This window comes from Pan paniscus, chromosome 5 (genome assembly GCF_029289425.2).
Source record: "Pan paniscus chromosome 5, NHGRI_mPanPan1-v2.0_pri, whole genome shotgun sequence".
Taxonomy (NCBI): domain Eukaryota; kingdom Metazoa; phylum Chordata; class Mammalia; order Primates; family Hominidae; genus Pan; species Pan paniscus.
In genome coordinates, this window is record NC_073254.2 from 118627920 (window position 1) to 118650070 (window position 22151).

At 37.3% G+C, this 22151-nt stretch overlaps 1 long non-coding RNA gene across 1 annotated transcript; it reads right to left on the reverse strand.

Moving 5' to 3' along the window:
* Positions 1-1427: 1427 nt before the first annotated feature.
* LOC129398133 (uncharacterized) lies at positions 1428-7640 on the reverse strand. Its single transcript, XR_008625853.2, has 2 exons — positions 7564-7640; positions 1428-1751 (listed from the first exon to the last, which is right to left on the reverse strand). It is a non-coding gene; the product is annotated as an uncharacterized LOC129398133 (long non-coding RNA).
* Positions 7641-22151: the final 14511 nt, after the last annotated feature.

A 22151-nucleotide genomic window follows, 5' to 3' on the forward strand; every position in this document is an offset into this window, starting at 1 on the left:
TATTCCTTGTTGATTGTCTTATTTTAATCTAATTACCTCTTTTTATAAAAGGGACAAAGTTCTGTATTTTTAAACAATCATTTATTGAACTTCTCTATGAGCCAGAATCAGTGCTGAAGGTAGGGAAACAAAGTTGATTAACAGGAATCCCTAGAGGAGTTAAGATCCAGGACAAGGAAGCATTTGCCCAAGGTTTTACAGCTAGAGGCTTAAGAGCTGGGAATAAGATCAATAGAATCCTCATCTCCTAAGCTCCTGCTCAGGACATTTGCTTTCATTGCCTCTGTATTAAGGCTTTTCCACCTGCCGAAAATCACAGGAATATATTTAAGATATTGTAACACGTTAAAAATACCAACCACTGTTCCTCCAGACAAACGCTACTTTGTGTCTCAGATTAACCCAGCCTAGTTCAGGCCGCTATGAACAAGGCAAAAGCCTGGTTGTTCATTAGAGTAGCCAACATGTCTTCTCTCCCTGTTTAGCACTTATTTTTTTCTGGGATGCTGTTCCAGATCCCCCAAATGCCAAAAGCCCTGGACCAGCCTCACTAGTCTCCTGCCTTCTCCTCACACATACAGGCTCCCTTGCACCAAACTTTTAGTCACATTGAATTTTTGGAATACTTTTGTATTCCTCTTCACTTTTGCATATACTTCTCAATTTCTGAAATTCCTTTTCCCTTCTTCTCTATCTGGTAAATTATTCATCTCTGAAGAATTGAATTCATGTTGCTTTCCCAGACTTAACCAGGCAGGCTCTGCACCTCCACATTCCAGAGCACATTGTTAATATCACTGTTATAGCCTTCTGCATGATGTATCATAATTATGCCTTGCCATGTCTGCCTGGTCCATTCATTTATTGATTCAACATGTATTGATTTCCCATTCTGTGCCAATCACTCAATTGGCACCATGGGTTCAGGAATCAGAAAGTAGACACCTTGTCTTTGAGGAGCTAACAGATACTATTTTGGGAGAAAAGATACTATTTTGTGGACATGCTAATGACATGGCTGCCTACTCCGTTAAACTCGAAAACTAAAGCAAGCTGCAGGCTTGGGTTAAATAAATGTTAAGGTTAGTATAGATATTCCCATGGATATATTGAACCCTCAGAAATGGACAGTTATCATACTTACAGGGCAGAAATTCCAAAATATTTACCTCTGACCCAGACCTCTGTCTTGAACTCCAGATCTGTGGTTTCAGCTCCTCCCAAGCATCTTCATTTGAAAGTCCCATAAAAATACCAAACTTCTCATGACCACATTAGCAAGTTAATAGATTTCATCTATACAGATACTTACATTATCTAATTGTTTTAATTTCAGAAATAAATAGAAACATTATTTAATTTCCTTATGAAGTGAAACTGGAAAAGGAATATAGTACTGAGAAATACAGGTAAAATTAAACATAAAATTAAAAGTCACAATGGATTTTTATTAAATATGAAGTAAAACAAAACTTTCTTGGCTCTTGGATCATAAAGAATAGCTTTACAGTGAGTAAATTCTACATCGAGTCAGCACATTTTTCTGTAAAGAGTCACATTTGGTTTCTGTCACACTTTTTTTTGTTTTTCTTCTTTCCTTGTTTTATGGTCTCTGTCACATACACTTCTTTGTTACAACCCTTTAAAATTGTAAAAATCATTCTAGGGTCAAAAACAGGCTGCTCCTGCCCAATTTGGCCTGTCTGCCATAGTCTGCCAACTGCATTCTATGTAATTATGAGTAACAAGACCTGTATGAAGAAACCAACAAAAAATTATTATGAACAAAGTTCCCAAAAGGTATGACTTTGGGTGTATTTACAAGTTTAAACTCCCTGATCTACCACCAGCAATATATTTTATCAACCCCCTGATGGATTTACCCAAAGCGGAGCTGAGGAAATTAAATGAGTCTAAACAATTAGTCATTTTTATCGTCCAACTCATGGACTTATCTGGTGAGTTTAAAGCAACTTTAAAGTTAATCCAGCCTACCTGCTGGGGGACCCAAAAATTACCTTGGAGTGGCCAATAATTAGTTAGTAAACTCACTCCAAAACCTACTTCTACTTGTGGCCTTTCTCTGTATCCATCTGACCTTGCATCAAGCACAACCTTTCCTATCCAGCTCTCACCTTTGGCTTTCTACAAATCACCTGTGTTCCTCCTAATTCCAGATTTTCCTACACTCAGCTGCAAGTGTTTTGAATGTGCTAATTGTAGCAAACTTTAAATTCCAAGAAGTAGCCATGGTGTTTCTGTCAGGCTTAAGGGAGAACCCCTGAGGACCCTAGCCATGTGACCTTCAGAGTGGCTGGTCCCCACGAAGTGTTTCTCAGAACAGCCAGAAGTGATCGAAAGAGAAAATGTAGCTCAGAGGTGGGGAGGGAAAACAAGGGTCCATAGATACAAGAAGAGAATCTAACCATTAATTGGGAGAGCTTTAGGAAGAAATTTTAAGTCCACAGTGAGGCGATGAAGCTAGAGATTAAGAACTGAGAATTCAAAGAATAAACTGGGAAAAGGACATCAAGCTGGAAAACTGAAGAAGTACCAGACTTAGGCTATTAGCAACTCCACTGTGTCAGGACTTACTTCTTACTAGGGTGTGGATTGGGGCACATTTTAATGCAAAACAGTCACAGGGTTTATCCAAGAAGTCATTAGAAAGGAAATCCAGAAATACAAGGCAGAAAAATGACTCTCCAGGGAAGAGCTATGCTCTCTCTTTCAGCCACTATTTCTGACCCCTACTTTTAACTCACTTACTTTTAATAATAATAGTAATAATAAATTTAAAGGTGATTTTGATTCTTTACCACTTTTCCTCAAAATCCCAAATGCAATTATTGGTAAGATCGAATATTTAAAAGATAAAACAATTCTAGTCCAACACTCTAATAGACACAGGAATCCTCACCCTACCAACCTCTGACAATATGGTACTCACTCCATATGTTTTATGACCATGGATAGGGACCTCATGACTCTCCAAGGTAAGGGAGAATATAAGCAAACTGAAACAAAAAAGGGATTCTAACAAAAGAAAATTGTTTTTTTCCTAAAAAAGTTGATAGAATCCCTCCTTCATGAGTTTCAGACTATATCTGGCCAGCTCTATGAGTGTTGGCAAACTGCTTCACTTTAGTCTCCTTTCATATCACATAAGGGAGTTCAGTCAGAGCAGTGCTTCCTGGGAATTATTTTAACTCAAAAATGCAATCGCTTTTTAAATTTTGTGACATCAGAATAAGCTAATTCCTCTCTCACATGAAAGCTATGTTAGTCATCTTGAGCAGGCTTAGACACTACAGGTTCTTCAATAAGTAAACATCCAGAGTGCTGTTCCCTGGATGTAAGCCTAGTGACATGTTTGTGTTCTCACTTTTGCTTTTGATGACTGCTTTTCAACTAAATTCCTTAGCTTGGTAGATCTACAATTTGGTATGCCTCAGAATCACTTAGTGGACTTGTTAAAATGAAGTCTACCATGTCTCTCCCCAATCCCTTCTACCAAGTTTCTGATTTAATTGCTCTGAGTAAAGCACAAGGTTTGGCATTTGCCATATGATGTTGACATTTCTAGTCAAGGGACCACACTTTGAGGACTACTGCCTTAGTTTTCTTTACAGAAATTCTTGGTAAGTCAGATGTTAATTATGTATTTCCCAAACTAATTTTTAATCTAAATGAAAGATTTAAATTTTAGCCCTATCATCATCATTATTATTGTTTTATGTTTTAACCTATTATTCTACTTGTTCATATCTTTATGAAGAACACTGGACCTGGAATCAAAAGAACTGAATTCAAGTTCTGGTTTTGATTTTACTAGCTCTGTAATCACAGGCAAATTTCAAACTCACCAAGCCTCTTTTTCTTTACCTGAAAACTGGGGCTGAGAATTTCTAATGATCCCATAGAGTCATTAGTGAGTTCTGAAATCAGATGGAATTGGTTCTGAATTCCAGTTCTGCCATGTATTAGCTCTGTAACACTGATACACTTCTTAACCTCCCAGCATTATCAGTATGGCACTTGGAAATGACTGTTTTCTCATCTATAAAATAGGGTAATAATTCCAGCCTGGTAAGTTGATTCCAACAATTAAAAGAGGTATTCTATTTACATATCTGACAAATAGTACAGTCTTAATAAACTGCCATTATTAAAACTTTTCTATAGAGTATGGTATTTTGACAACAGGATGCAGTCAAAGTCTTGTGGTATTCCACTAAAGCTACATTTCCAGTTAATGATGCACAATTAACCCATTCTTTTTTTTTTTTTTTTTTGAGACAGAGTCTCACTCTGTTGCCCAGGTTGGAATGCAGTGGTGTGATCTCAGCTCACTACAACCTTAACCTCCTGGGCTCATGCAATCCTCCAACCTCAGCCTCTCAAGTAGCTAGCACTACAGGCGTGTGCCACAAATGCCTGGCTAATTTTGTTTATTTTTTTGTAGAGATGAGGTCTCACTATGTTGCCCAGGCTGGTCTTAAACTCCTGGACTCAAGTGATCCACCCACCTTGGCCTCCCAAGTGCTGGGATGATAGATGTGAGCCACCAATCCTGGCAAACCAATGCATTCTTTACTCACATTTTCACAATTCTATTATCCAGAACATATTCTTTCATCTTTTCTGCAAGCATGTCATAAAAAAGTGTTGTCAAATGTCTGCAAGAAATCAGAATTCTGTATATGTATAGAATTCTTGATTTATGAGACAAAACCCCTGAAATCAAACTTGACAATCAAAAACCTAATAAAAACTCGTAGAGACTTTTCTCTTAGTGAATCAATCCTTTTTATATCATGTACCTGCTAACCTGCTACCTCTTTTTCCAGGTACTCAAAAATCTTTTACTAAAGTTTTTTTCATAGAATTATGCTAAGATTGCCATAAAGCCTCAGTGATCTGCAGTTTTTGTAATCTAACCTCTTGTAAATTTAAAATTCAGAATTTCATGTACTCATCTTGAATGTTCTGGCACCTCCTTTTTCTGAAGATTTCCCCCACAGAGCCCCATTTGAAATTTCTTTATGAGTTCTATGACTTCATTCCTCCTAGCCTGGAGAGTAACTCATTTGAGCAGCTGGGTGATTTCCTGTCTTCATGTTCAGCATGGCGGCACTTCATCCTAAATCATACTGACTCCACCCTCTTCAATTTAAAGCTTATGTTTCCTGACAGAGAATAAAAAGGCAAAATATGTTAAAGCAGTTTTACTTCTACTCTGTCATTAAGTTAGGCTGGTACCACCACTCCCAGACAGTGAACTAATTCTTTTCTTATTCTTCTTACTAAGCATATTAGACTATACTAGAAACTTTTTCTAAGAGGCTTTTCTCTAATAAGGCTGCATTTTTGTGTGTTCACCTTTGGACATGTTCCCATCTCCATCTAACATCTCACTTGTTTTCTTCATGAATGATAAGATGCTCCTTTTTTATATTAATCAAGGCCATGGATTTTACCATCAGAACCACTTTTTTAATCCCCTCTCCCTATCCCCATCCTTCTTAGAGCCTTATCTATCAGGGTCCCAAGCATGAGGCCACATCTCTCTTCTCTGTAAAGAGGTATTGAAATATGTTTTTCAAATATTGAGGGCACAGGTTTGGCTATGCTTGCTGTGATTTTTAGACTCCAAGACGAAATGGTCATTTTGTCCTACAGTACTTTTGACTAAATGAACCTTCCTTATTAGCAAGAATTACAAACAGAGTAGCAGTTTCCCTTGTTGCTTCCTTCAGTTTGTGAGGAATGAAATAGTTAACAGAACAAGTCAAGAATGTATCAGGTGATCTGCATCTGGACATAGATAAACCAAGTATGCAATCAGGTGCATTGTAGGTTTTTGTAAAATATCTGTTGAATTAATGAGTGAAGGAAAGAAGAAAGGAAGAAGAGTGTGCACGTCGTGTTTTCTTCCTTAGTTGTATCGCCTGTGTACAATTGAAACACCATGAGGAGTGAGTCTGGAGAAATCCAACAATACATTTTAACTTACCAGAAATAAATTTCTTATACAACGAGTTAGATGAAAATGTATTTTCATCATTAAGCACTTTAAAAACAACCCAAGTGGGTCAGATGTTGAATTCTGCCTCAGAGTTGCTATCTAAACCTTTACTGGAAAGTCATTTGATAAACAAGGTGCAAATCGACTCCCTTTTTCCACCCCCTCAATGCCCACTCCTACCAACAAGTTTCACTTCCCTGACATCATGAAAAACTGTCAATCTTTTTAAGATCCAGGTGAAAATCCCACTTCTCCTATATCTAGTCTTTAACCCAATTACAGATCATCAATTTGGCACATGCAAGTAACTACAGGAGGTTATGGGTAAGTAGATTGGGAGTAATAGATGGCAAGATTTTTTTGCTAGAGTGCTGAATTCAAGGGTTCTCTAGTGGAATAGTTCCTGAAAAAGTTAAGGGCAGTGAAGAGATATGAATAGCTAAATGCAAAGGACACTAGAATTCAATAAGTAAAGAAACACACAGTCTAGCATTCCAGCTTGTTCACATAGCACCGAGGTGCCAGGATCATGTCAGAACTGGCATGGAAGAGAGTGAACCAGGCTTCAAAGTCATCAGTGAAGGCCAGGAGGTTTGTAGATATCACCAACTAGAAGGTATTAAATGACTGCTCCGTGGGAAGACATGAAGCCTCAAAGAATTGGGTTGATTTTGCCCAAGGGTAAAGGTGTAATAACCTGAAAGCAATCCTGGAGAATGAGAAGAACACAAACCTTTTCTTCCAACTACACATTAAGTTGAGCCTATGCTAGAGAGGAAGCCTGGTCCTCTGGAGAGAGCCAGCTTATGCAAATGGACAGATGACCAAAGGGCGGTGACAAATGTATTAGGGCTGTGAGGCAGGGAGGAATTACCTGTCCCCAAAGTTTCCAGCAGAATTAGTTGAGCAAACTGATGCTTGGGGGGAGTCAGGCCTTTCTGAAAATAATCAGTTGTGGCCTAGATTAATTGGGACTTCAAGAGGATCCTAGTACAGATGGACACAGTTGAGTTACTTAGTATATGAGAACTCACCATATTGTAGAAACAGCAGCAGTCTCTGTTAGAAGAGAAGCCTGTTTCAAAACAGTCTAGAGGAGAACATAGAATCTAGAGAGACCATGTAACCTGAGATTATGCCACCAGTAAATGGCGGCACAAAGGCTGAGACCCCTGTGTTTTCAGTCTAAATCCAGTGCTATTTCTCCTATAGCATATAATCTCTTTCTTATAGTGCCCTTCTTCTACTCACTCCTGATTTTTCCTCACATAGAGAAACCACTGGCTTGTCCATCCCTCTCCCTTACCCTCCTCCCACTTCCGCTGTCCACTCAAAGGGTGAAATTAGGCCCCTGAATATTGCTATTTCAGATATCTCATCACTTCCTATTTTAGGAAAGTGGGGTGAAAATAATTATCAAAATGCATATCCACTTACAAGTTGGTCCATTTATCTTAGAGATTGTATATACCATGGTAATTTCAGAAAAACCTGAAGTTGAAAATATATATATGGTGGTTAAAAATGTAACTTACACTGAGTTTTTTCCAAGATTTGTCCCATTGTGTTTGTTGTTGTTGCTATTTTGTTTGTTCTTAGTAAACTCTGGAAGAAAAAAGAAAGTTCCATAAATATGCATAGGAGGAAAGAAGAAGCCCTTAAGGAGGGCTCACTCAGCCATCAGAAAGGTAAGGTCTTCCAAGGCTGCCTCTCTAACCCACTTTTGCCCTCTGCTGGGGGTGCCCAGGCACATGCCTCTCCCTGTGTGGGCAAAAGGAGGGAATGTGTCTGAGGATGAGGAAAGGAGTCCCTTTTGATGGCCGCCTTTCAATATGAAGACCACATGCAAAGAGAAATTTGATCAAAATGAAGAATGACAATGAGGAATAGGATAGCATATGTCCTGTCCCACCTAAGAGGAAACTATGGGAGGAAAATATGTGTTTCCTAGCCTTCCCTCGCCAAAAAAAGAGATCCAAAATCCATAATTATTAAATGGGATTGATTTGATTGGAAATTATGAATTGCAACTAGTTTTCTTTATTGTTTATGCTTTTAAAATACTAGCACCTTTTAAAAGGCATTTAGAAACTTTTTACCTTTAAATAAAAAGAAAAAAATAGGGGCTAGAGAACAAATTATATTAGGAGATGGCATTTATATACAAAAATAAAATAACTACATACAGAAGGCATGATTTACCTCTTCTCAGAAGCTAAAAGCCATGGCTACTTGACTCTCATGCAAAAATTCTATATTAAAATAGTAAGGAAATAGCGGTATATGGATTTTACTACTATGGATGTTCAAAAGCAATTTTCACTTTGTTATAACTTCATTTTTAATACATATATTTTCCCCAAATTACCCAGGAGAGCTGTCCTTACTCTGTGCTAGACACATTCAAAGTTGAAATGCAAAGTTCACCAATTTTGAGTCCAGGTTTTGGGGAGAGGAGGAGAGTGGAGATTTTGAAATTGCTTTTGTAGCAGAAAAGCGTGAATTTTTAAAATTTCACTTGACCATGTTCTTTCTTCACCAGCCTGCCCACAGTCTCCCACTAAAATTGAGTTCAGACCAATTAGAACAGCTGCAACATGATTCTAAGCAAAGGAAAGATGATCTTTTAACAGAAGTGAAGGAATTGACACTCATTCTATACTGTGAGCTTGAAGAATTCAGCCAATCTTTTGGTATTCCTGATTATCTCTAAAGTTTAATTTTTCATTAAATGGAGAGAAAATAACTTCTTCCTTCCTTCCTTCCTTTGTTTCTTCCTTTAAAACTATTTTCTTACTTCTTCTTTCCCTTGCTTCCCACTTTCTGGCTCTCCCCTGCATCTGGGCAAGAGAAGAGTTTTCTTCCAGAAAGCACATTTTCACACACAATAGAAAAGTAGACCAAGAGAGAATACCCAATCACCCAGCAGGCCAGAATCTACACACATACATACACACACCTACACATACAAAAGACACTGAAATACTCATCAAGATCAGAACAGGAAAATAAAAAGTCCTAGTGTTTTCTGACATTTACATCTTAAATGAATGATCTAAGCAACCACATCTCCGCTAAAAGGCATTCTCTTCACTTTGCTGAGGAATCATCCAATACTCAAGTGAATAGCCTAGCCTAGAGCTGTGCCAGGGGATTTAGCAAGTTTGCCAAAGAATTGCCCCGCACACCAGCTGCTAAAGATAGCAGCCCCTCAGTGCCACCACAAATTGACATACTCTAGTCCCCGAAGTCATTAGACTGACTGGCTAAGTGATGAGTGTTACCTAATACACTATAATTTTGATTTATATTTAAAAATTAACAATGCAAATAAAAAAATGCAAAAGGTTGAATTTAAAAATTATTTATGAATACTGGCTATAAGAGTGTGGATATTCCCTGTATCTTTTCATAACTTCCACTTCAAAAGTACTTCATACAGCTATAAAGGAGGAAATGGGTTTTGCCATGTTTGTGGTCTCTAGAAACTAGAATAATGAGAGTTGGGGTATTTAGGGTGTGGGAGGAGGAAAGCAAATCTCAGATTATATCAGTAACATTTGTTTTAGACTCTGGGTCTTTTATATGGTATTTCCTGCTTACCTTTTGAGATTTAGGTGACTGTTAGGAGCATTAAACATTAAAATGAGCTTTTAAAATGCATGTGAGATAGACACAAGCAACCCTTTATGTTTTATGTAGGATATGTATAGCACATTCAGATTATCTATTATAATATCCACACATGCAATTTGGTTATAAAAATATTCAATACAGGCAGTTTTGGAATTATCACTTATGTGCAGCCTTATTCTCCTTTCCTTGGGGGTGAGATGTAAGAGAGATAAAAGAACAAGCTTCCCCAGACCTCAAAGGAAGATGCCCCCTCTGTATTCTTGAAGGAGGACGGTCTCTCCAACCTAAACCCAAGCTTTACTGGAACCCAGCTCTGCAGAAGCTGCTTCTATTTTCCCTGGTATGTAACAGGTTCTAGGGAAGAGCTAAGATAGGACAAAGTCAAGGAATTTTCAGGCATATACAATCCATCATAGATAGTGGCAGGAAGAAAGGTGAAGAAATGAAGAAAGGACTTTCTCTCTGTGTGTGTTCATCAGCAAATAAAGACTGAAAAAATGTATGGTGATCTGAGATTGGGAATGGAACAAAAGGATATATAGCATGTGACACTGACCCATAGGACTAACTCACTGAATGTCTTTAAAATACACATTTGCAATTATATTTAGAAGAACCCTGTGAGGTAAGTGGAATTTTCCACATTTTACAGATAAGAAAACTGAGGTAAAGGCAGGTCTTACACAGGCAAAGTGAAATTTGGAATTTGAGCCTGTCTGTTTCCAAAGTCCCCAACCATTCCCCTCTACCCTGCTTTAAATTCCCCTTAAAACAGAAGGGTGGATGGAAGAGTAGAGTTAAGCTTTCTGCATTGATCTGGTCATAGTCTTTGAGGGTGACACTTAGAATCTGCAGTTTAGAAAGAAACTCGTGAGCATGTTTAAGGAGAACGGTGACCTGCCCAAATTCAAAGCCAAGAAGAGAACCCAGATGTGACTCTTGGAAGGACAAAGGGACCACCAACAGAACTGTGGATCTAGTGAGGAGGAATAAAATGCAGACCAGGCAGAGCAGACCCAAGGCCCATTATGCTTGTCTGAAAGAGACTGTAAGAGCCTGAGGACTATTGTTAGGTTGAGCAAATCAATAAGCCAAAGTGGCATTTCAAAGATTATACCAAAGATTTAGCCAAATGAATGATATGGAAACATTTTCTGTTGTTTGAGGAATATGATTATACACAGCATGGTTTTCAAAAAAAAAAAGATCCAATTTGTCTAATCTGTGTTTAAATTAAGTGGAAATATATTTGTATCTCTGCATCTCAAAAAATGACAGTCACACCTATGGTTCATTATTATAGCCTGCCACGATCTTCCTTTATTTTGGATTCAGTAATTTATAATATGTAATGTTACCCAAGATAAACAAAAAAGTTATAAATGTATCAGCCAAGGCATGGCTTAAATCAGGGATTAAAAACACAAATGCTTTCATGGGCTAGGGAGGTAACCTAACTGGGTGACATGGGCTGGGTGTATGCTAAGGAGTAGTGGGGACTGCTGCAAACAGGAGAGAGGAGAAGAGGGAAGAACTACTAGGATTATGCCAACAGCTTCTGGTGGAAAGAACAGCCTAGGATTGCTAGGCCTTCCAATTTGGAAGGAAAAGCTGGGCATCTACATTTTTATGTGAAGTACTCTGATTTTAAACACTGTGCAAGCCAAGTGAAATATGTCTAACCTAAAGAAAAAGAAGGCAATGACCTTGTCTTAAAAACAGACTGTGTCTGAGAAACAAGGTATGTAAGGGTATTTTGGAGCAAAGGGTGACATGCTGAGGTTAGAGCTATGGGAAGACAACCTAGGAAGTGACAATGGATTTGTCACAGGTGTCAGTGAGGCATGTCGAGTTTGAATTTTAAAGATTGCAGAAGATGTGCATTTGTTCCTGCTGGAATTGTATAGATAGGTCTATTTTTTTAATTGACTAGTTGGGGTGGCATGCTTTGATAACTTCAGATTTTGAAGTGAGATCAAATGAGAGAAACTACTCTGCGCCAGGAAATGAAAAGATCCATTTTGGTCTATGGGTCTTTTGAGAAATAGCTATGCAAACACTGTGTCTATCTGTCATAAAAGGGTTGTGTAATTAACATATGCAAAACACCACCACCGTCCTGCTGGAAGCTAACTTCCCTCCCTGGAAATCCAGCCTCTATTTATTTACAACAAAATAAAGTGGACCCTTCTGGAAAGAAACACAGCTCCATGGCAGCCCGAACACTGTCGCAGCAATGCTTTAAATCTTTTATATCTCCCATACCTCCGGGGGCTGGTGCTGGATGGTATTGAGCCAGGGCCCATAAATAATTTATGCTAAGTAGCAATTTAGTTGTTTGGCTTGAGGTAAAGAAATTCAAGAAATTCATAAATAAAGTTCCCATTTTTGCTTGTGTTCCAAAGTTAATTTATGTTACTCTGCAATTAACTAACATAAAGGTGAAAAAATATGACAGGCCTAAGGTAGAAACTCATGCTCATAAATCTGCTCTCTCTTAACTAGTGGTAGTTTAGTGATAGTCACCTAGTTCCCTCTTTCTTGTGCTATTGAACAAAAAGTTTTCCTTGATCTGATTTCTTGCTGCCTTATCAATCCATAAAAGTATTACAATTGTTTTGAATGGACCCCTGGGTGTGAGGAGGAAGAAAGGATGATGGGATCTGGGACAGCTACAAATGGAGCTTCGGCTATATCTAAAATATTTTATTACCTTATAAAATATCTGAATCAAATATGACAAATGCAAACAGCTGTTTGCTCAAAGGAGAGAATTACAGAACCTGAGGACTGGCAGCAGGATGGCCAGCATTGCTGCCATAAGCAGGGTAGGTGTGTTGAGGGGCAGGAGGAGCATTCCAGAAAATGTGAAGAGCAAGGAGCAATTGTGCAGACACGAGCAGCATGGCCCTCATTCAGGCACAGAATCCAGGAAGGCCCTAGATTCCCACAGTAAAACATCAGCTGGCATCCTGAGCATATGGCTCTGCTTTCAGCCAACAACGCAGAATACTTCCTTTTCAGGTTCTCACTAGCAACCTCAGCCTGCAATTTTCTGCTATTTATTTGCTCTCCAAGGTCTGAGACAGCTGATATTTGAGATGGTTTCTCTGTGACATGTGAACCCTGAAGATCTTCCAAGCTTTATTCATGTAACAAGACTGAAGAAAGCTACATACCTATGTCCCATTTATTATTTATTCTTTAAATGTATTTATTAAATACCTACTATGTGCCAGGAGAAAAGGTGCCAGAGATAATGCAGACCTTAAGATGAACAAACTGTTCCTGTACTTAATCAGTTTATGGACTAAGGGAAGAGAGGAGGGAGACAGAGAGGAGTACACCCACAGTTTTGATAATGTGTTAAGTGTTATGATAAAGTATGCACAAGGGATCAAGGAAACAGCAAGAGGCAGAACAGACCTACCTGGGAGAAGTTGGAACAAGGGAAGATTTTAGAGAAAGACAAGTTTGAGTGAACCTTGAAGGGTGAAGACTTAGGCAGGTGGATACGTTGAGGGAAGTAAAGGTGTTCCAAAGGCTGGAGGAAGGGGTGAGCATGACTCACTTAGGCACTGCAAGAGTTTAATGTGATAGTACATGGGGTATGGCCCGTGAAGGTGCAGATGAGCCTGGAGAGGGAGGCATGAAAACGAACAGGGAGCAAATGCTACTTAGATTTCATGTCAAGGACAATGGGAGCCGAGGAAGGGTTTTAAGCAAAAGATTGGCATAATCAGATTTGTGGGAATGAAAGATCTTTCTACCAGTAAAATGATGGATGGATTGAATATAAACAAATTACCCTCAAAGCTCACAGCCAGAGTGTTTTACCTCCTAGTGACAAAGTGTTCTTCCTTCCTTTGAACAATGGAAGTTGTGCAAATGGTGAAGATGTTTTTCTCTTTGCACTGGTGACTAACGGTCTGAAAACAAGTTATTTAGTCAATCGCCACAGCTTTTTTTCAGTCAGATTATCATCAGATTTGGCCTTCTTTCTTCCTTTTTACTTCTTGGATCTAATTTTTTAACAGGTTAATTTTTTTCTTCTTCTTCTTATAATAGTGCTTTAATTTTAAGGCTGCTCAAATTGAATAGAAGATAAGTAAATCAATACTTATAGGCACCCTCTATTATATGTAATGGTTTGATCTACTCTTCTAAAATATTACTAAAAGACACAGCAGGAATAAACGTGGAACACATGAGTAGGAAAGATGATGGGAGAGGAGACAATAAAGGACTAGATGTCAACGAAGTTGGGAAGATGAAAAGCACATCAAGAGGAAAGTGACCTGGACAAGTGGAGGAAGCAAAACGAAACTGGAGTTGAAGAGGGAAATGTCTGTGAGAAGCAAGGAGGTTTTTCTTCATTTAACCCAGAATATCTGAGGATTTTTGAGGTACCAGATACTGAGGAAGAATAAAGATAAGGGCATAGATTCAGATTTGCATAATAGACATAGAGACCTCAGGGTCCCTGAACAGCTAAACTCCTCATCTACTCTGTGGGAGACTGGAATTTTATTATTTACAGAAACTGTCCCTGAGATGGTCTGGACTCAGAAATATCAGGCACAATGAAAAGCAGGAGCAAAACGTCATGTAAGAAAATGAAAAGAGTATACAAAAATATGAATCCTAAAAGGTAAAGTCTCCAGCCCACTTCTTTTCCACTATTCTATCAGCAGCCAGATATAAAACCATCTCCCCAAGGATTTAAACAATTTTCTTTCAAGAAGCAAAGAGCCTGAGAAAAAGGCCTAGAGAACTCATGTTTGGGGCTTCCACATGTAACAAAAACCTATTTGCCCAACATTAAAGAAACATTATCACTCAACATTAAAGAAAATAAGCTCACTCACACATGTGCAGTCACTTATCAGCTCTTTAGCCTTGGTTTTAAATATCTGAGAAAGCCAAGGATCACTAAACATTTGAGGAATTCTCCAAAATGAAATAAAGGGGCCAGAACACATCAACAGAAAAGAAGAATTCAGAAGAGTCAGAGTCAGTATAGGAAGAAGAAAGGCTACCTTAAAACCTATAATTAATATATGTAAACAAAAAAGAATAAATATGCATTTATGAAATACAAATAGGATGTTATTTTTATGGGAAAAATCGGAGAATATGAAAATGATTTTGGAAATTAAATATGTGGATGAAGAAATTCGAAATACAATTGAATGGACAGAAGATAAAGTTGAGAACATCCTGCAGAGAATAAACAAACACACAAGCAAAAGAAGAGCTGTGCAATGGAAAAGTGAGATAAGGAAAGACTTTTGACAATCAATTCATTAACTTAAACATTGGAAACTAGGAGTTCCAGAAAGAGAAGTTTCAGAAAGAGATGAAATGGAAGAAAAGTACAAGGAAATTTTTCCAACACAGGGACAGGACATCGAGATTAAAGGGGCCTGATTTCTGCTCAGTTCTCTGAATAGAAAGGATGCAACCAGGGCACATAATCACATATTTTCAAAACAATGGGAACAAAGAGAAGATCCTAAAATCTTCTGGCGAGAGATAGGACCTGTTCTTGAGATGGTACACTTACAAAGACTCAGTCATCTGACTCACATCTGACTTTCAATATCACCATTAATGGCCACAAGGGATTGACACATTGCCTTCAGAATTCAGAATGAAATTATTTTCATTCTAGAATTGTATGCCCAGTCAAACTGCTAAGGAAGTATGAGAGCAGAATAAAGGAGATTTCAAGTATGCAGCTCTAAAACTTTTACTCTTTTTCAGGCAGGGACTGAAGTAAGTATTCCACAAAAATTAAGAATATCTTTATGAAACGGAGATATTGGAGCCAAGAAAGAGAGAAGTAATACAGGAGACCTGTGAAGGGGTTTTTCGAAGAACAGTCTAGCTTGGAGCAAGAAACAGGATGACTGACAAATACAGAGATGTAATTGAAAGACAATATGTTTGAGGGTTTTGGAACAATTATTGTGAGGCATTTGATTCATCTATTAAAGCATTGGGGAAATGGGGATAAGTATGTATAAAACTAAACAAACTATTAAAATGAAGTAATTATTAACTCCAGGAATAACAAAGGGTCATTTGAGGGAAAAAAATATCAGAGCACTCTAATGGCCCAAATGTAAACATGCATGTAGTCATTGTAATGTAAACACTGTTTCTATTTAACAAAAGATTTCAATACAACTAAATTAGAGGGAGGTAGAAGAGAAAATTGTGGTAGTGGTGAGGGACAAAAGATATAAAGAAGGTAAAGTCTCCACTGCAAAACTGGGAAATAAATAAATGATGTCTAAAATCAAGAAAGTGGTATAAACACATGTAGATAAATATCAGAAGAAGCATCTGCAAGGGTTACAAGTTGTTGGCTTTCTGGCATGAAGCCATGAGAAAAATATCAGGGCAAGACACAATGTTTTTGTTTTTTTTTTTTCTTTAAACACAGAAAGCTATAAAGATGGAATAAACCAATTATCTATATTTACTACACGTAATATTAATTACTGTTAATATGTAGCCTTATTTTCTTCCAGATTTTTTTCAGGGGGGATATGGGTAGTAAACTTTAAAGTTTTCCTTAGTTGTCATTTTTTAAAGAATGGTAATGCTCATTAAATGTACTTAATGCAGAAATATACAAAGAAGTAAATAAAAAGTCACTTCCAAATTCTACCATCCAAAAATTACTGCCATTACACTAGGTAAAAACAATTTCAGATGTTATCATATAGCTATAAACAGATAAGGACGAAAATAACAATTAGGTAGATAGATAGAGATTGATCACATTGCTTTTCACTAAAATGAGATTATATTAGCTACTATTTTTAATAACAAAGTATTAAATTTAATTTTACTTTAATAGTAAAAAGAAAAACTGAAGCAAAATGAAAGAAATTGTTGATTTTCAAATAAGTGATTCCTCACCATGAGACGTAGAACTCTCTAAGCTTGAAAGGGTGGGAGGGGGGATATGAAAAAATAGTAAGAGTTGGAGTCATTACTGTTTTATTACATATTTCAATATTAGACAATATCAGTAGCCTCCTGCTTAGAAATCTGAGAATATCTTTCTTGCCCACACTTTTTCATTATCTTTACACTACTAATTTTACATTGTTCTGATTAATAATATTCACATTTTGTTCTATAGCAATAATTCCCTCAGTTGTTTAGTCTTAATTCTGTATTTAAATGGATTCAGACACCATCAGTCCTTTTTATGTCAGCTTCTCAATTCCCAAGTTCTTTATTTTGATTTATCTCTTAATTAGCTAGAATTCATTGTCAAGCATTTTTTCAAGGACTTAAGAGTGCCATATTCCATGAGTTCTTTTATGTTTGAGAATGTCTGCTTGTTGCCCTTTTCTCCACTGACATCTTAGCTTTCTTTCTTTCCTGTAAAACTTTGTAGAAATAGCACCAATTGTATCTGGCATTGAACTCTGCTGTGGAGAAATCTGAGAACTGGCTGCTTTCTAAGCCATAGTAGGTGATCAGCTTCACATACTTATATGTATAAAGAATTTGTTTTTTAATCCTGGAACTTCAGTACCTCAATTATCATATGTGTCTATGTTGAATATTCCACATAAAAATTCCTGGGGTATTGTGCATGCTTTCAATCTCAATGTTAATTTTTTTCTTTACCAAAGAGAAATTTGTGTGTATTATATGCATTCATTCAAATATTTATTAAGTATCTGTGCACCAGGAACTAGACTGTTGGATACATTATTGCACAAAACAGACTAGAAAAACACTTGTAGCTTGCTCACAAAGGTGTAGAGGAAGGAGAAGAAGTAAACGAGAAACATAAGAAAGAGGTAATTACACATGACATAATGTGATAGAAGGTGCCAAGTGCTATGAGGGAAAAAGGAAAAGCAGAAGAGTCTAAGGAAGACTGGGGTTGGGAAGTGGGAGAGTAGAAAGCGAGGCAATCATGAAAGACATCCTTAAAAGGTGATATTTGAGCAATTAATTAAAGGAGTGAAGAAATGAGCCATGAACAGCTCTAGGGGAAGAGTGTTAGAGCCAGAGGGAGCAGCCAATGCAATCGCCTTAAGGTTAGAGCACACCAGTTTGTTTGAGAAATAATAAAAGTAAGGAGTTTGAGTGCTGGACTAGAGAGAGGGAAGCAAATAGTTGTGTATGTTAAGATCGTGGAGGTAATGGTGGCCAGATATTCAAGGTGTTGTAGGTCATTGAAAGGTTTTACCTCTGAGTTTCATGGTTTTAGCCAAAGGCACGATCTGACTAAAATTTTTAAAGAATTATTTTGGCCATGGTGTTGAGTGTTGAGTGTAAGAGCAGGGAGACCAATTAGGAGGCTATTGCAATAACATAGGTAAGAGATTTTTGTTATGTATTTGTGTTGTTTCTAGGTATTAGGGAAAATGTTCTGTGAAAAAGCCATCCAAAGCCAAATGTATGTATATTTTTTTAACTAAGTATATATGTCACTTTTCTAAAAATAAAAATAAAATAATAAAAGACCAAGAATAGCCAACAGAATATTGAAGGAGAAGAAGAAAGTTGGAAGACTGACACTACCCAGCTTCAAGAGTTACTATAAAGCTACAGTGAGCAAGATAATGTGATATTGGTGAAAGAATAGACAAATAAATAAAAGAAACCAAATCAAGAGCCCAGAAATAGACCCATATACATAGAGTCAACTGATTTTCTAACAAAGGGAAAAAGGCAATACAATGGAGCAAAGATAGTCTTTTTAGCAAATGTCACTATAACAACTAGATACCCACATGCAAAAAAGATAAATCTAGACACATGTCTTATTCCCTTCACAAAAATTAATTTAAAATGAATCACAGATCTAAATGCAAAATGGAAAACAATAAAAATTCTAGAAGATAACAAAGGAGAAAATCTAGATAACCTTGGGTATGGCAATGGCTTTTTAGATGCAACACCAAAGGCAAGACCCATGAAAGAAAAAATTGATAAGCTGGACTTTAGTAAAATTAAAATATTCTGCTCTGCAAAATACATTGTCAAGAGAATAAAAAGACAAACCATAAACTGTGAGAAAATACTTGCAAAAGACATGTTTGATAAGGGACTCATCCAAAATATACAAAAAAATCCTAAAACTCAACAATAAGAAAACAAATGATTAAAAAATGAGCCAAAGACCTTAACAGACACCTCATCAAAGATGTCAAATAAGCATATGAAAAGATGGCTCTGATGTATACATCATTAGGGAAATGCAAATTAAAACAACAATAAGATACTACTACACACTTATTGGAACGGCCAAAATCCAGAACACTGACAACAGCAAATGCTAGCAAGAATATGAAACAACAGGGACTTTGACTCCTTGCTGGTGGCAGTGCAAAATGGTACAGACATTTTAGAAGACAATTTAGTGGTTTCTTACAATACTAAACATACTCTTACCATATGATCCAGCAATTGTACTCTTTAGTATTTGTTTACCCAAAGGAGTTAAAAACTGATGTTCATACAAAAGTCTGCACAGAGATGTTTATATCAGCTTTATTCATAATTACCAAAGCTTGAAAACAACCAAGATGTCTTTCAGAAGGTAGACAGATAAATTGTGGTACATCCAAACAATGGATTATTAGCACTAAAAAGAAGTGAACTATCAATCCATGGAAGAAAAAATGGAGGAAATTTAAATGCATCTTACTAAGTGAAAGAAGTCAATCTGAAAAGGCTACATACTATAATGATTCCAACGTAGACATTCTGGAAAAAGCAAAACTACTCAGACAGGAAAAAGATCATTGGTTGCTGGGGTTTAGCAGGGGAAGAAAGGATGAACACACAAAACACAGAAGATTTTTAGGGAAGTGAAAAGACCCTATATGACACTATCATGATGGAAACATGTCATTAATATTTGTCCAAACCCATAGAATGTACAACACCAAGGGCAAACCCTTATGTATCACCCTATGAATTTGGGGTGATAATGATGTGTCAATGTAGGTTCATCAATTATAACAAATGCACAACTCTGATGGAAGATGTTGATAATAAGGGATACTATTCATGGGGGGGAATAGGAGGTATATGGAAAATATCTGTACCTTTCACTCATTTTTACTGTAACCCTAAAACTGCTTTTAAAAATTTGTCATTAAAAATAACATTAATCATTATATCTTTTTAAAAGGTAGATGAAAAACAGCCTCAATGTGAAGCTTTTTTTCCATTGGAAACCATCCAGTGAGATAAATCAGATAACTTGAGTCAGACTTACATCAAAATCTCAAGGAGAACATAAAGATAAATTTAATGCTTCAAAGTACATTGTCATTCACTAGAGACAGAGAATATTATTGAAAAAGAATTTTTCTTTTTATGTTATTTCATTACTAATGGGACTCCTCCTATATGATTTTTATCATCTCCAATCAAGTGTCAGCTATTATTTCTCTAGACTAGAGTCCTTTTCAGTTCCTTCAGACTTCTTGGGCAAATGCCATAGAGGTTAAAAGAATTTTCTTACATTCAGTTTGACCATTATGCACAGAACTTTCCGTATATTTATTATTATTCAATCAAATATCTTTAATCTAGTTGGCTTGAAAGACAATTTGGCATGGGAATTTCCTTACTGTCTTTCCTGCTAAGACACCAGCCACCCTCTTTTGTCCTGTGCTCATCAAGAGATCCCATGACATATCTAACTTCCTAGGCCAGCCAAAAGAAACCCATGATTCATAGAAAGATAAGAAGGAGCCTGCTGGATTCACACCTGCCAGCAGCTCAGTGGAGTCAACCTAGGATTCATCCTCCCTAGGGGAGCAGGGAGCCACCAGGGCAGACAGAAATCTTGATTGTCCAGTTGATCCATTCCCCCTCAACCAAAGCACACTTGTTTTGCCTGAAAAGTTAAATCTAACTTACCATCACAGTCAAACGTGTAGTTTCACTTCCACTGCCCCCCTTCCACCTGCACCCCCAAAACAACTCCATGCTGCTTATTGATACTTAAACTCCCTTTAACTGGGGCAAGAGTGAGAGAAATAATTATTCTTCCACCAGAGGTAAAAAATGACAAATTAAGCACCCAGTCAAGGTAAAATGTTTACCATCAAAGATTTTACCTTAATCTAAAAAGTGTAAGTTAACTGGGGCAATTAAAGTACATAGGTGTTGAAGTAATCATCAGAAAAGAGAAAGCACAGAAAAAGCCGAAGCCCATAAGACAAACTGCACCATTTTCCTTGAAGGAAAAACAATTGACTTGCAGTTGCTTGGAGCAATAAGAGTTGCAGGCAAAAGTATTTTCGTAAGGTAGGCCTAGAGATGCAGATGGCTAAGTTTTCTTCCAAATCTAGGTTTGAAATATCAGCCAAGTCAGTCATTTTCATAATATGAAAGAGGAGGAGGAGAAAAGGAAAAAGAGGAAGAGGAGGAAAAGAGTGACAGCAGCAGCTAGTATTGGGAATCAACTTCCACAAATTTTAAGAAGAAAGCGGATTTGGCTCATGTGGGGACATGATATGTACCTCCTATATTACTCATCTTTCAGTAGTGTAAGTATTGCAACAACTCTATTTTCACCAGCTATTCATTATTTCCTGTAATGACATTCCTTGAAGCATCATGCAGGGGACACTCCCACAGCACATATACCACTGTTTATGGAAAGCTCTGAATTTTCTTCAGTGTGGCTTGCTGGCTGTACCCAAGAAAATACTTGGGTAACAGCATTATCTAAACGGAATTTAAGAATGATGGGAATAGAAAATAAAAGTAACCAGTATCATAGATGGCATTCAATAATTTAACTAGTGGCATAGGGCTTATGGAATGTGTAAGATTAGAAGTAAGCTGGCGGGGCGTGGTGACTCACGCCTGTAATCCTAGCACTTTGGGAGGCCAAGGTGGGCAGATTGCCTGAGCTCAGGAACTCGAGACCAGCCTGGGCAACAACAGTGAAACCCCATCTCTACTGAAATACAAAAAATTAGCCGGGCTTGCTGGCATGCGCCTGTAGTCCCAGGTACTCGGGAGGCTGAGGCAAGAGAATCGCTTGAACCAGGGAGGCGGAGGAGATGGCGCCACTGTACTCTAGCCTGGGCAACAGAGCGAGACTCTGCCTTGAAAAAAAAAAAAAGAAGAAGAAGTAAGCTAATCTCACCTCTAATCTTAGCTCCCTAGGTGATTCTAGCATGGGATATTTCCAACTTCATTCAGTTTCTTGGAAGTAATTATCTTAATCCCTAAAATGGAGATAAAAATGGGAAACTACCGCCTCTGCAAATTCACACATCATGAACCGTTGTCTAAAAAAAATGTTTAAATGCAATTTTAAAATATAAATTTCTAATTAATTGACAATATTAAGTGCCATTCAGTGTCCGATTTATTTTACATGATCAAAAAATAAGATAAAGCTGGAAATTCTTCTGTCCATTAATTTAACAGCCTAATGACACAGATCACTTAACTAAATGTAGTCCTGTTCCTA